Source organism: Zerene cesonia, chromosome 17 (assembly GCF_012273895.1).
Source record: "Zerene cesonia ecotype Mississippi chromosome 17, Zerene_cesonia_1.1, whole genome shotgun sequence".
Classification (NCBI taxonomy): domain Eukaryota; kingdom Metazoa; phylum Arthropoda; class Insecta; order Lepidoptera; family Pieridae; genus Zerene; species Zerene cesonia.
The window spans coordinates 9,345,505-9,357,562 of NC_052118.1; the positions used below are offsets into that span (position 1 = coordinate 9,345,505).

Consider the following 12,058-nt stretch of genomic DNA (forward strand, 5'->3'; position numbering starts at 1 on the left):
TCCAAATTAAACAACCACCGTTAAGGGCACACGTGTTATTAAGATGCCAAGGACAAAGATAGCAAAGGTACCTTATAAAATATGCATCACAGCGTAATAAATGATACGTAGTAGCTAACGGGCACACGCCATAAAACGAAAGCCTAGTACGAGCGACCCGATTTCATGGGCCAGACAAGAAAACTCAAGTCAGTCAACTTTTCTCCCAATTTATTCCAAAGTCACTGAACCCACGAAAACGAGGCATAACGAAAAGCCTCGATAATGCAACCGTGAGACTAATTGCGACCAGCTAATGGGATACCTTCGTGGTCCGGAAGTGCACGGGTAATTATATACCATCGGGGGTCTTGTAATTCTGGCCGTTTGATCCTGCGCAAACGCAACCGCATTTTGCAAAGTAAATGTTTGTTGCAGTGCCGTTCTGACAAGCGGGTGGGTCGCACGTGTATGCGACAGTGAAGTTACGACACGTGATAAATGGATATATCGTAAACATTTTATTCAAGATATCAATACGTAAGTGTTTCGTTTAATTGTTATTAACGTCAATAAATTGTTATTTTTTTGTTATTACAGAATAATTTTATGAAATAATTGAGGTTATTATACCAAATTGCATACTAGGTACGATGTGAAAATTATGCGAAAATTTTAATTGAAATTTTTGCATCGATTATTATCATAATAGATAAGCAACTTGAGTAAAAAAGCATAAAGAAAATCGTTTTTAAACTTTAACGTTTTTCCCGAAAATTACAGCTCTTAATTATTCATTCGATAACTATTGTACAAGTAGTAATTTATTTAAGAACTAGCTGAGCCCCGCGCTTTCACCCGCGTAAGTCCGTATCCCATAGGAATATCAATTTAATCATATCTTGTAGATAGAGTTAACCGATTTCGATGAAACAAAAACTAAGTTATACCTCAAGTTACGTATAATTTTTGTATGTAAATATTGTCTGCATTTCATTCGTAGATTTTACGATATGTGCGCACAAACAAACAGACAAACAGACAAAAATTTCAAAAATATGGAAATTGGTTCTGTTAGTTATCTTTTCACACACTGGCTATTTTTTTTGTCAATTTTTTCAATGTACAAAAATGACTTTTCTACAGATTTATTATATGTATAGATTTGAAATGTCATATTATAATATTACATAGGCTATATGACTATTATATAAATAATTGTTATGTTATTTGTTAGATGATTAAACTATAACTGGATACATTCTGAATTTGAAGAAAAAAGAAAAACAGAGTTACAATTACAATTCAGAAGTACCAAAAATTTATTTAAGCAATTTCATACTAAATAACCTTGATCCCAGAGCATGCGTCGAGACAGCCCAAAAAACTGACTTTGAAAAGTCGAACAGTTCCATTCATTGCAATAAAATGTTAAGTTTAGATATTTTGCTCCTTTTTTTATTTTATTCTTTTTTTTGTACACAAATCTTGATTACAACGTCCGATATATTTTTAGATATTTTTTGAATACATATCATTACATTTTTTTTAATGAAATAACAGTTAATATATATTATTTTATGATTTTGAATTATAATTCAAAATCATAAACATTACTATAGTAAACTAGCTTTTCTATTGGAAGTAACCTATCTTAGTCTTTAGCCGCCTATCTCCAGAAAGAAAAATCATGTCATAAACACGCTTCGATGCGACGTGAACGAAAGACAAACAAACAAATGCACATTCATATTTACATATTAGTAAGGATTTAATAACACATCTCACATATAATCGACAAAGCCGTTAAAGCATTGATATATATGTATATACATTACTAGCGGTCCGCCCCGACTTCATACGTGGTACATATATAGCCTTCCTTAATAAATAGGCTAACACTGCAAGAATTTTTAAAATCGGACCAGCAGTTCCTGAGATAAATGCGTTCAAACATCAAACAAACTCTTCACCTTTATAATATTACTATAGATGTATATAAACATTCAAAAAACGTAACCTCTTTTTGGTTCAGTTGACTAATAAAAAATATTTATGATAAATAATATATTTTTATCGTACTGATGTTATACCATTCGCATTTAAATATTAAAATCTGTGGTCAAGATCATCTTGAGATGCAACAGCCATTTTAATTCTGAGGTCAGAAGAGGACCTTGGTAACATTGTTGTTAACTTTCCTCCTTAATGCTAGCAAATATGTAGTTCTTACAATTAACTGTGTTATTCATTTAATTTTATTGAAAAAAATCTTTTTAATAAAATACAAATCGCATTGCACTTCTACTAAAGCCTTAGTTATTAATAGTTAAAAAAATCCTACTAATCCTACTATAATCCTATCCTACATATATAATAAATGCGAAAGTTTGTAAGGATGTGTGTGTGTTTGTTGCTCTTTCACTCAAAAACTACTGTACCGATTGCAATGAAATTTGGTACGTAGACAGCTGGACAACTGGAATAACATATAGTCAACTTTTTATCCCGATATTCCTACGGGATATGGACTTACGCGGATGAAACCGCGGGGCGCAGCTAGTGTTAAATAACGAACAAATTACAATATAAGTCTTCAAAAAGGAACAAAATTCCAAATATACATATTTTTGTAAACATATTACTCAATATTGTATTTTAATATCACAAAAACAAAACAATCTACAAAACTTTACAATTTTTTTATCATCGTCATGAACACTATCTGTTCTAATTGATTTCTGATTCTAATTAATTAATTGTGATATCTCCAACGTTGGCCACAAACGATCTTCGACAAAACACTAATTGCATTAACTTATAAATCTGTAATACTACTAAGTTAACACAATAAATTCTATTGTATTACAATCGTATTTTTATATTGCACTACAAATAGTTTTTGTTATAATTTCTTATATATCTATATCGTATAGTACATATGTATATTTTTTAATTTATATTCTTTCAAAGTCAATTTTATTGCATTTCAAAATAATGAAATACATAATTGACAATGTGTGTTGGTGTATCAGTTTGTCTTTCTCTCGGCGGCAGCGACGTAACGGAGGGATTCTATTGCATGATTTTCGTGTTTTAAGTAGCTATTAGTAGTACAAGCTATTCCCATAAATTTTTTTTTTGTATACGCGGACGAAGTCGCGGCCGCAAAGCTAGAAAATCTATATATTCTATAATACTAATTACTATAATATTAAGCTTTGCTACATTACTTGTAAAAGCCGATTATTTGAGCAATTATAAAGATATCTAATAACAATTTATATCCATCATTATGTTACATTAAGCACTAATTAATTACATTATATCACACATAATTTAATACATTTCAATATCGCTGTGTAATTCTATACTGATTTTGACGTCGAAAATTGAATTCATAATAAACATTTAGTAAGAATTAGTCATATGGTAATAAATATTGAACAAATTGTCAGAATTATTGGACAAAAAGTCATAGAAGAGCAAATATCGTATTTAATCTTCACATGTACATTGAAATTATTTATCGGTTCGGAAACAAATCTATACAAAGAAGAGTCAAACAAACTATGTGGTTGTTCTTTAAAAATCGTTTCAATTTAACCACATTTGACAATTTAAACAATGATCTCAGAAAACATGTAAGTACCAATATTTCACGTTTTTTCATCTTCCATAAGTATTCATATATATTACTAGCTGTAACCCGCGCTGTCACTCGCGTGGTACATGGGTGGATGCTTATCCAGACTATAAGCTATCTCTGTACCAAAATCTATACAGTTGCGATAAACTGTTTTTGCATGAAAGATTAACAAACATACATATATGCATCAATTCATACTTCGTACTTACCAGCTTTTACGTTTATAATAATTATAGGATATTATATCATTATGTCATATGAATTAATCTGTGTTTAACATCAATTCAAAGTTTAGTGTTACTTTGAATATCATTGGTGCTAGCATCACTGGATTGCGGCGCTGTCCGTCAGCTGCACAGCCTCACAGTCAGTTTCTCTGTATCAAACAAATATAAAATGAAGTATTCATCCTACTATCCTACTTCCTACTAATATTATAAATGCGAAAGTTTGTAAGGATGTGTGTGTGTTTGTTGCTCTTTCACGCAAAAACTGCTGAACCGATTCCAATGAAATTTTGTACGTAGACAGCCGGACAACTGGACTAACATATAGGTTACTTTCTATTCCAATATTTCTACGGGATACGAACTTACGCGGGTGAAACCGCGGGGCGCAGCTAGTATTAATATTTAATTGATTTTTTTAGGGTTCCGTGCTCAAAAAGTGTTACTAGACCATATATATACTTTTTTCTCGAAGAAGCAATAAAGGTAATTTAACGTACACTATTTATTTTATTCACATTTAAAACAAATACGATTTGATTAATTACGACCGGTTCCGATATATCTCGATATTTATATTTAATTAAGGTAAGACAATCGACTCTATTAATGATGTCACACTTGTCAAAAAATAACTTATACAAATTATTAACCGATTCATTAACAATTAACCCAAAAACGAAATGTATAAACGATGTCTTTGTATCTCAAACATTCAAAACAGTGTCAATGTCAGTACGGGCAACTGAGTTGGTGGTTCGCCTGATGGATGAGTTACGCCCAAGAACAATGCGCTGCTCTCTTTTAAAGAATGGACTGGGAATAAGGACAAGACTGCGTAAGTCTGTATCCTGTAGGGATATCGGGATAAAATGTTGCCTATGTATTATTCCAGTCGTCCAGCTATCTACGTACCAAATTTCATTGCAATCGGTTCAGTAGTTCTTGCGTCAAAGAGTACCAAACATACATACATACTTACATCCATCCATACTTACAAACTTTCGCGTTTATAATATTAATAGGTATTAACGCGAGTTTTTAAGAGTGTGTGGATGTTTGTAACTCTTTCACACCAAAACAGCGTATCGAGCCTGTATGATTTTAGGCAATGAGATAGATAATAGTCTGTATCAGCACATAGACTACTCTTTACGCAGATACCACGCGAGGGACACCGCGGGTTCCAGTTTTCCATACGTTTGATATATTTTATTTATTGATATATTTATTATATCAAAAAGTTATTTATATTGTACCAATAGATTTTAAATAACAACGCCACAGCCCAAGAAACCAAGAAAAAAAAAACAAAGATCTTACGCAGTTAGCTAATACAGTGAAAGTAAAGGTTCTAGGTAACACGAGCCTCTTGTTGTGACTCAGACATTGCGACAGTATCAAGTACATACTGTTACATATTTACCATTTGTATTTCTACTACAATGTTTATTGATCCCTATTTATTGAGGATAGGCTGGGAAATTCATATTTTATTATGTTTCTGATTGACTTTATTTCTAAAGTAGCTTTTGCCCGCGGCTTCGCACGCGTTAGATTCGGAGTAAAACCTCTATTCCACCTTCTTCTTGAATCACTATATCGATAAACGAACCCCATCAAAATCTGTTGCGTGTTTTTAAAGATCTGAGGAAAATTTTATCTATAAAATTGAAATTAGGTAGAAATTCGTGATCCTTCGTAAAGTATCACCTCTTCAAAGTAGCTTTAATAAAATTACTCACCTAGTGCATGATGTTATAGCCTTCCTCAATAAATGAACTATCCAACGCAGAATTAATTGTTCAATTCGAACCAACAGTTTCTGACATTAGCGCGTTCAAACGAACAAATAAACTTATGAGCTTCCCATCCTCATCATGAGAGTATCGGCAAAACCTTTGGCGAAACGCTAATCTATACTAATATAATAAAGCTGAAGAGTTTGTTTGTTTGAACGCACTAATCTCAGGAACTACTGGTACGATTTGAAAAATTCTTTCAGTGTTAGATAGGCCATTTATTGAGGAAGGCTATAGGCTTATATATATACCACGGGCGAAGCCGAAGCGGACCGCTAATCTTTAATAAGTATAGATTATAATTTGCGTTACAAAGCGGTAATTATAAACTAAATCCATAACCCATTTGTATCGGTGTTTCGGCATGCTATGAATACATTCACACAATACATCAAGGTTGGGCCACCTGTATAGGTTCCAGCGATTATCACATTTGCTATGTTTTGTACGTACAAATAAATAAACAATTGTCTGTTGTCACGAGCGAAACAAATCATAAGCTCTGATCCAGATAATTGCTATTTTCGTGGAGTTCTATTTGCATAATAAAAACCATCGACGTCATAGCCTAATAGACACCTGGTGTCATAATTACCACGGAGAAATTTTGAACACACTGCGGTGTGAGGCGCGGGGAAGGGATAATTAATGCATGTGGACTCGCATTTACAAATATTGACATCTGGCATAAATCTTAAATAGTGATGAAGTGTAACAGCTATGGTGAACCGTCTATAAATGCTATTTATTACCAGCCAGTAACAAAACACTAATGTAATAAAAAAATATGAAGATTTTACAAATATTTGAAGGAAGAGGTCTAATTAAATAGCGTTATTGTACAAAATATAATGTAACCTTATTTATGAGAAGCAAACTTAAAGTGGCAAGTAAAAAAGGAATTAAAATATTGAGATAATCAATTTTAACGAATATATAAAAATTATCCTAATGATAATAATCTGTATTAAGTGCCAATAATATTGCATTTCTGTTAATTACATAATTTAATAATTTCACCAACTACAACTCAAGATCGAGTCAATAGATTTAAATGATATTTAGTTTTGGGATTTGTCTTTGCTTTGATTAGTCTAGCAAATGAAATCTAAAACATCCAAATCATTCTATAACATTAACTTGAAAAAAATCTAAAACTAATAACAAAATATCTAAACTCGTTCGGAGCAACTAAGTTATTTTCCCAACAAGATGAAACGCGCTACAACGAATAATGATATTATTTTTGATGTTATTTCTACATATTTCCAAGTATATATACAAGAAAAACAGTAAAAAATAAAATTAGCATACGCTACTGACAAGTAAAATAGATACTTGGAACATGACAACAGTAATAAATTACTATCCACGGTTTCATTTTCTTCTTATTTAACAAATTATTGCGTTGTTTATTAATATAGTTTTATTATGTAGTTGCTACTAAATGTTATAAATGTATTTGAATAATAGTATGATATTATATCATTTAGTATACATGTTAAAGACAAAAAAGGAAAATGTATAGAAATTCTATTTATATTTCTAAAGAAAGCTAGTGCATCTATTTTGTCTTCGATTCTAACCATCATAAGTTGAGCTGTAAATATATAAATTTAAATGTGATTAAATTAGCCATTCATTTATTCATTAACCTATGAAATATATTACATATTTTTTTTAAATAACCTTCTGGTTATTTCCACATCATCTAGTAGTTCAAGGAGCCTTATTGTTTAATAGGGAAATTTAGCCTTTTCTCTTACCACGTAAAGGCGGGCAACGCATCCAGATTTCTGGACTGCATTTGCACTACCTCTTCTGAAAGAAAGAATGGAAAGGGAAGAGTGAGGAAAAGGAAACGGACCTCCGGCTACCCCACTCCCCGTACGAAACGCAATAGCATGCTACTATTTCACGCTGGTCGTCTGTGAGGATATGAACCTTCCTCGATGTGAGCTAGCCCAATTCATGACGAAGCATGCTTATGGGCGCTGTTCATGGGTGATCACTTCCATTAGGCGAACCACCAGCTAAGTTACTCGTCATGACAATATGTATTTTTATATGACTGGAGATGTATGTCTACGGATCGGAAATGGTCAAAACTAAACAAAGACGCTTTTGAACTGAAGGTAATACAATTCTGTCTAAGGTATTGTCTACGAGTATTCGCTTCGATACGGAGTCTCGGTATGACGTCATTGTATAATACTCATTTTTTACTAGCGTTCCGCCTCGGGTTCACTCGTGGTACGTTTTTTCTCCCCATAAAAACCCACCTTGTGCGTTAACGAAGACGTTGAAAAAAATTGCTGCTAAAATATTTGGCTTATTTTTTATTTATGTAGATGTAATAAAATGAATAAACATTACTCTCATTGGATATGCTGTCAAGGATGTATAACAACGGTGAATAGAAATAGTAAATATTTTTTTTCGAACATCTAATAACAAATAATGCTTTCAATAGAAAAAATCCTCAAATGATAAAATCAAATAAATGGCACTACAAGAGCTGAAATGACGCACACATTCATGGGTCTCTATTTGTTGTATTGTTACACAGGGCCGCACGCACACCTACATATACCACGTGTACGTATTCTTCTGAGAAATAAGAATATGCGATTTACTAAAAATCTAAACATGTGAACCAAAAAAATTATCACTATTAAATTATAATGTTACTTGAAGCACAGTTTGGCGAAGAGTTAAAAAAAAAACTGTTCATATAACTTGAGCTCGCTGCCGAATATATCAGGACCCAAACTAGTGCTGTTGAATATAACTGAGATTTACAGCAGTATGTAAATTAAATTCTGGGTAGATTCTAAATTTTCCATCACTATAATACCCATTATACCCCGCAATACCTCCTAATTGCGATTACTCAGTCACAATAGAGTATTTTAAATGAATATGTGCTCAAACCACATCGTATTAACCCATTTAACCGGATACGTCGATTACACCCGTGACCAAGGAATAAATATTAAAATGACCAACAAATGGTTTAAAAATAAATTACTTAACACTTCTTAATAAAAATGCCTTATTTTTTATAAAGTTAAGACGGTATATAAATTTGTCTCATGAAGCAAGTGATTCAGAGGTTATTTTACAATACACACGCAAAATTTTAGTATTCAGCTATACTTTTTGCAATTAAATGTGATTCCAAGAAAATCCCATAAATAATAATTAATTATATTTTATTGCGATATTATAAGGGCATTGAAACACTGGCTACTAAAGTCGTACAGCAAGATGTCTAAGGGATCCCGGACGAATTATAAGCAGTTCCCGTGGCCCATTCATAACCAACGCTCCTTCCTCGGAGGCCGTGGGTCGCCAACCCGGGTGAGCGTCCGACCGAGTTCGGTCCTACAGCCCCCTCCATTCATGCGACGTCCCAAGGCCAGGTTCGAGATGGTGGATGCCTATCTATGTGAAACTTCAGTTCACCCATGTGTCCGTGCTGAGATGCATTGCCTCTCAGGCTAACACCGTGATTCACCTCAAAAAAACCGATGGCCGTGGGTATCTAGGCAAGATTTCCCCACTAAAAAAAAGTTAAGGTGCCTATGTTTATTTATGCAGCGTTGTAAAAACATTGTACCGCGTACGTGTGACATTCGTCGGATCTATCTGAGTCATACAAGTTGCGTCATAGCGAAACCGGAAAGGTATTTGGGCAACATGGTCTTTAGTTTCGTGGTCATTGAAGTTGACACTGTATTACGTAAAGGCTCACAATAGTGCATAATGTATTTTGTTAACTAGCGGTCCGCCCGGCTTCACCCGTGGTACATGTCGACCAAAGCAGTCATTATATCGTGCATACGGTGAAAGGATTTTTTAAAACGGACCCGTAGTTTCTGAGATTAGCCCGTTCAAGCAAACTTATCAGTTTAATATTATTAAATTTCATTCGAATATTTTTTAATAATTCAATTTATATACAAAAGAAATACTTGTATAGATTTGTGCAAGAAAGTATACATTTATACAAGAAAGATTTATAACAAGTAAGCTTAATTAAATACAAAACTTTATTGTTCAGTAAATTGTTCCAACACTCACCATTTTAGTGAATAAAGAAGATTCCCGTGAATTAATAGTCCAGTTCCAGTAATCTATTTAAACTGTGTTGCTTTTGTAATTTCACTACCCCCAGTTTCACTGTTGAAATTTTTTAAAGAAAATTAATTAAGAGATATATCCAAATTAAGTTTATTTTAAATTATTCTAGTTGAATAGCTTTTCTTTGTCTTTCTATAACATTGGCTGTTCCTTAACAACCAACCTTCCTAATTGAATAATATTTTTTTCAGTTTCTAAACGTATTTAATCGAAGCATAAGTCAATTTTCCATTATATTTTCAATAGGTTTCTGAATGCACAGTCTTATCGGTAAAGCTGTTCGGCATCTGAAATTTGAATTGAAACAAGTGTATATGAATGTTTTTTTTTATTTGTCTATATTATAAAGGCATTGACAGAAGGAGAAGTGATGGCTTAGTGGTGAAAGAATGAGATGAGTGGCTCGAAATTAAATCGAAAAGTCAGGGGTTTGAGACCAGCGCGCGTGTAGATGTAGGTGTAAATAATTTGATTTTTCAATTTATCTGCACATGTGGATAATATTACCACTGCTTGAAACGGTGAAAGAATCCATCATGGGGAAACCAGCATGTCGAAGAATCAATATTTCAGTGACATGTGACACATGTCAACCTGCACTTATTATTATAATGGCCTGAACTCTCATAGGCGGCCAGTACCCCTGCAGTTGGTACAAGTATGGGCTGATGATGATGATAATAGGCTATATATGTTGTACTTGCTATCAGCACGTTTAAGTAACCAAACGAACTCTTCAGCTGTATCTTATTAAACAGATTTAGTTTTTGGATCAATTATTTCAATTAAAAATCCAAGCCGAAATTTTTTAACCTTAACATTTATGTCATTGAGATTACCAGAAAAGTTTTTTGTTTTTAATACGTCCCTTATGCTGATTCTGGATAATTACAATAATAATGTATAATGGTGACAATAAAAAATTGGCAATAGATTTCTTTAATTCTTGCAAGTGATACCTCGGTACCTCCCCGCGCGGCCCCGGTACCTCCCCGGCCTGTCCTTGAATAAAAACATATATGCTTACAACTAGTAAACATTTAGACAATAATGTGTGACCTATTGCACAAGATTTTGAACTCCAATTACCATATAGCATTATATAACTGTAAGAAAGTGTAGATTTTATTTATAAAAGACTTTGATTTGTATAGAAATAACATTCTATTATATTTATTATGACCAACCTTGTACATGCTGTTTATATGGAAAACAAAAAAGCAATAAAATAAATTAAAATAAATAAATTTGATTTCCACAAAAAGGGTTCAGTAACCTTTTGATCTCCATTAATTTGAGCCGAAACTTTGAGAGTAGAGTAATTAGTTTATAAGTCAATTTACTTCCGATATCCGACAAACAAACATTTAACTGAACAGGGGTGATTGGCTTCCTTATTGAATGAAGACCGTTAACTTTAAAGTGAATTAGAGGCGCTTCGTGTTATGCTAATGTATCTATTGTTAATTTTTACACAGCCGTTGCATATTATAACTGAAATTACGGAAATTTACCGGTTACCGTTATTGAGTATTTTAACAACATTGCTATGTGCTTTTTAGTTTTGGTTAAATGAGAAATTATAAGGGAGGCTAGGTGTTGCTACAATTTGGCAAAAAGACGCGGATTTTGAATCCCGTATCGAGAACCCTTTTTTCTATTCTTAAAAAAAAATGGATTCATGTATTTGATAAAAAGTTTTTAACTAGAATATACATAGAATTTCTTTCTTTTGTGTACAAATATTTCTAACCTACAATAAATTATCACTATAATTTCTTCCATATTGTTCACGAAGTTAGCATTTTACTTACATTTGGATAACTAAAGTCCATTCCCTCACCCTACTTCCAACTTCTAAAAGAGACAATCGTGTAAGATTACCTTCAAAACTATCTATGTCAATATGTTAATTTTCTGAGTATCACCAATAAGTATGGCTAATTACAGAATCGTGATGCGGCTATTTGGATTACCGACATTTGTGCAAATTCCTATCTGCTTTTAAATGATTTGAGCGATTAAATTATTATTAATGATACAACGATGTGTTGATGGTTTCAAAATACTGTTTAAACATAATTATAATGTTAAAAGCCACTAGATATTAATACGATCTTTATGTTACATTAGTTTCTAATTAAATTTCACAACCACGTGGCTCTCGCGGTTACCAGTCCTTAACCCAGATAAGCCTGAAACTAAAATTTTCTGAAAATTTTGAAAAAAGTTACATTATTTAGTTTATTAGATCT

General features: G+C 32.7%; 1 protein-coding gene across 1 annotated transcript in view; it reads left to right on the top strand.

Moving 5' to 3' along the window:
* The first annotated feature begins 413 nt into the window (after window positions 1-413).
* LOC119833385 (proton-coupled amino acid transporter-like protein CG1139) overlaps window positions 414-12,058 on the top strand; it is a 43,301-nt gene continuing 31,656 nt past the window's right edge. Inside the window, exon 1 of the mRNA XM_038357372.1 lies at window positions 414-519. The gene's annotated coding sequence lies outside the window, so the exon portion shown is untranslated. The remainder of the gene's footprint in view (window positions 520-12,058) is intronic.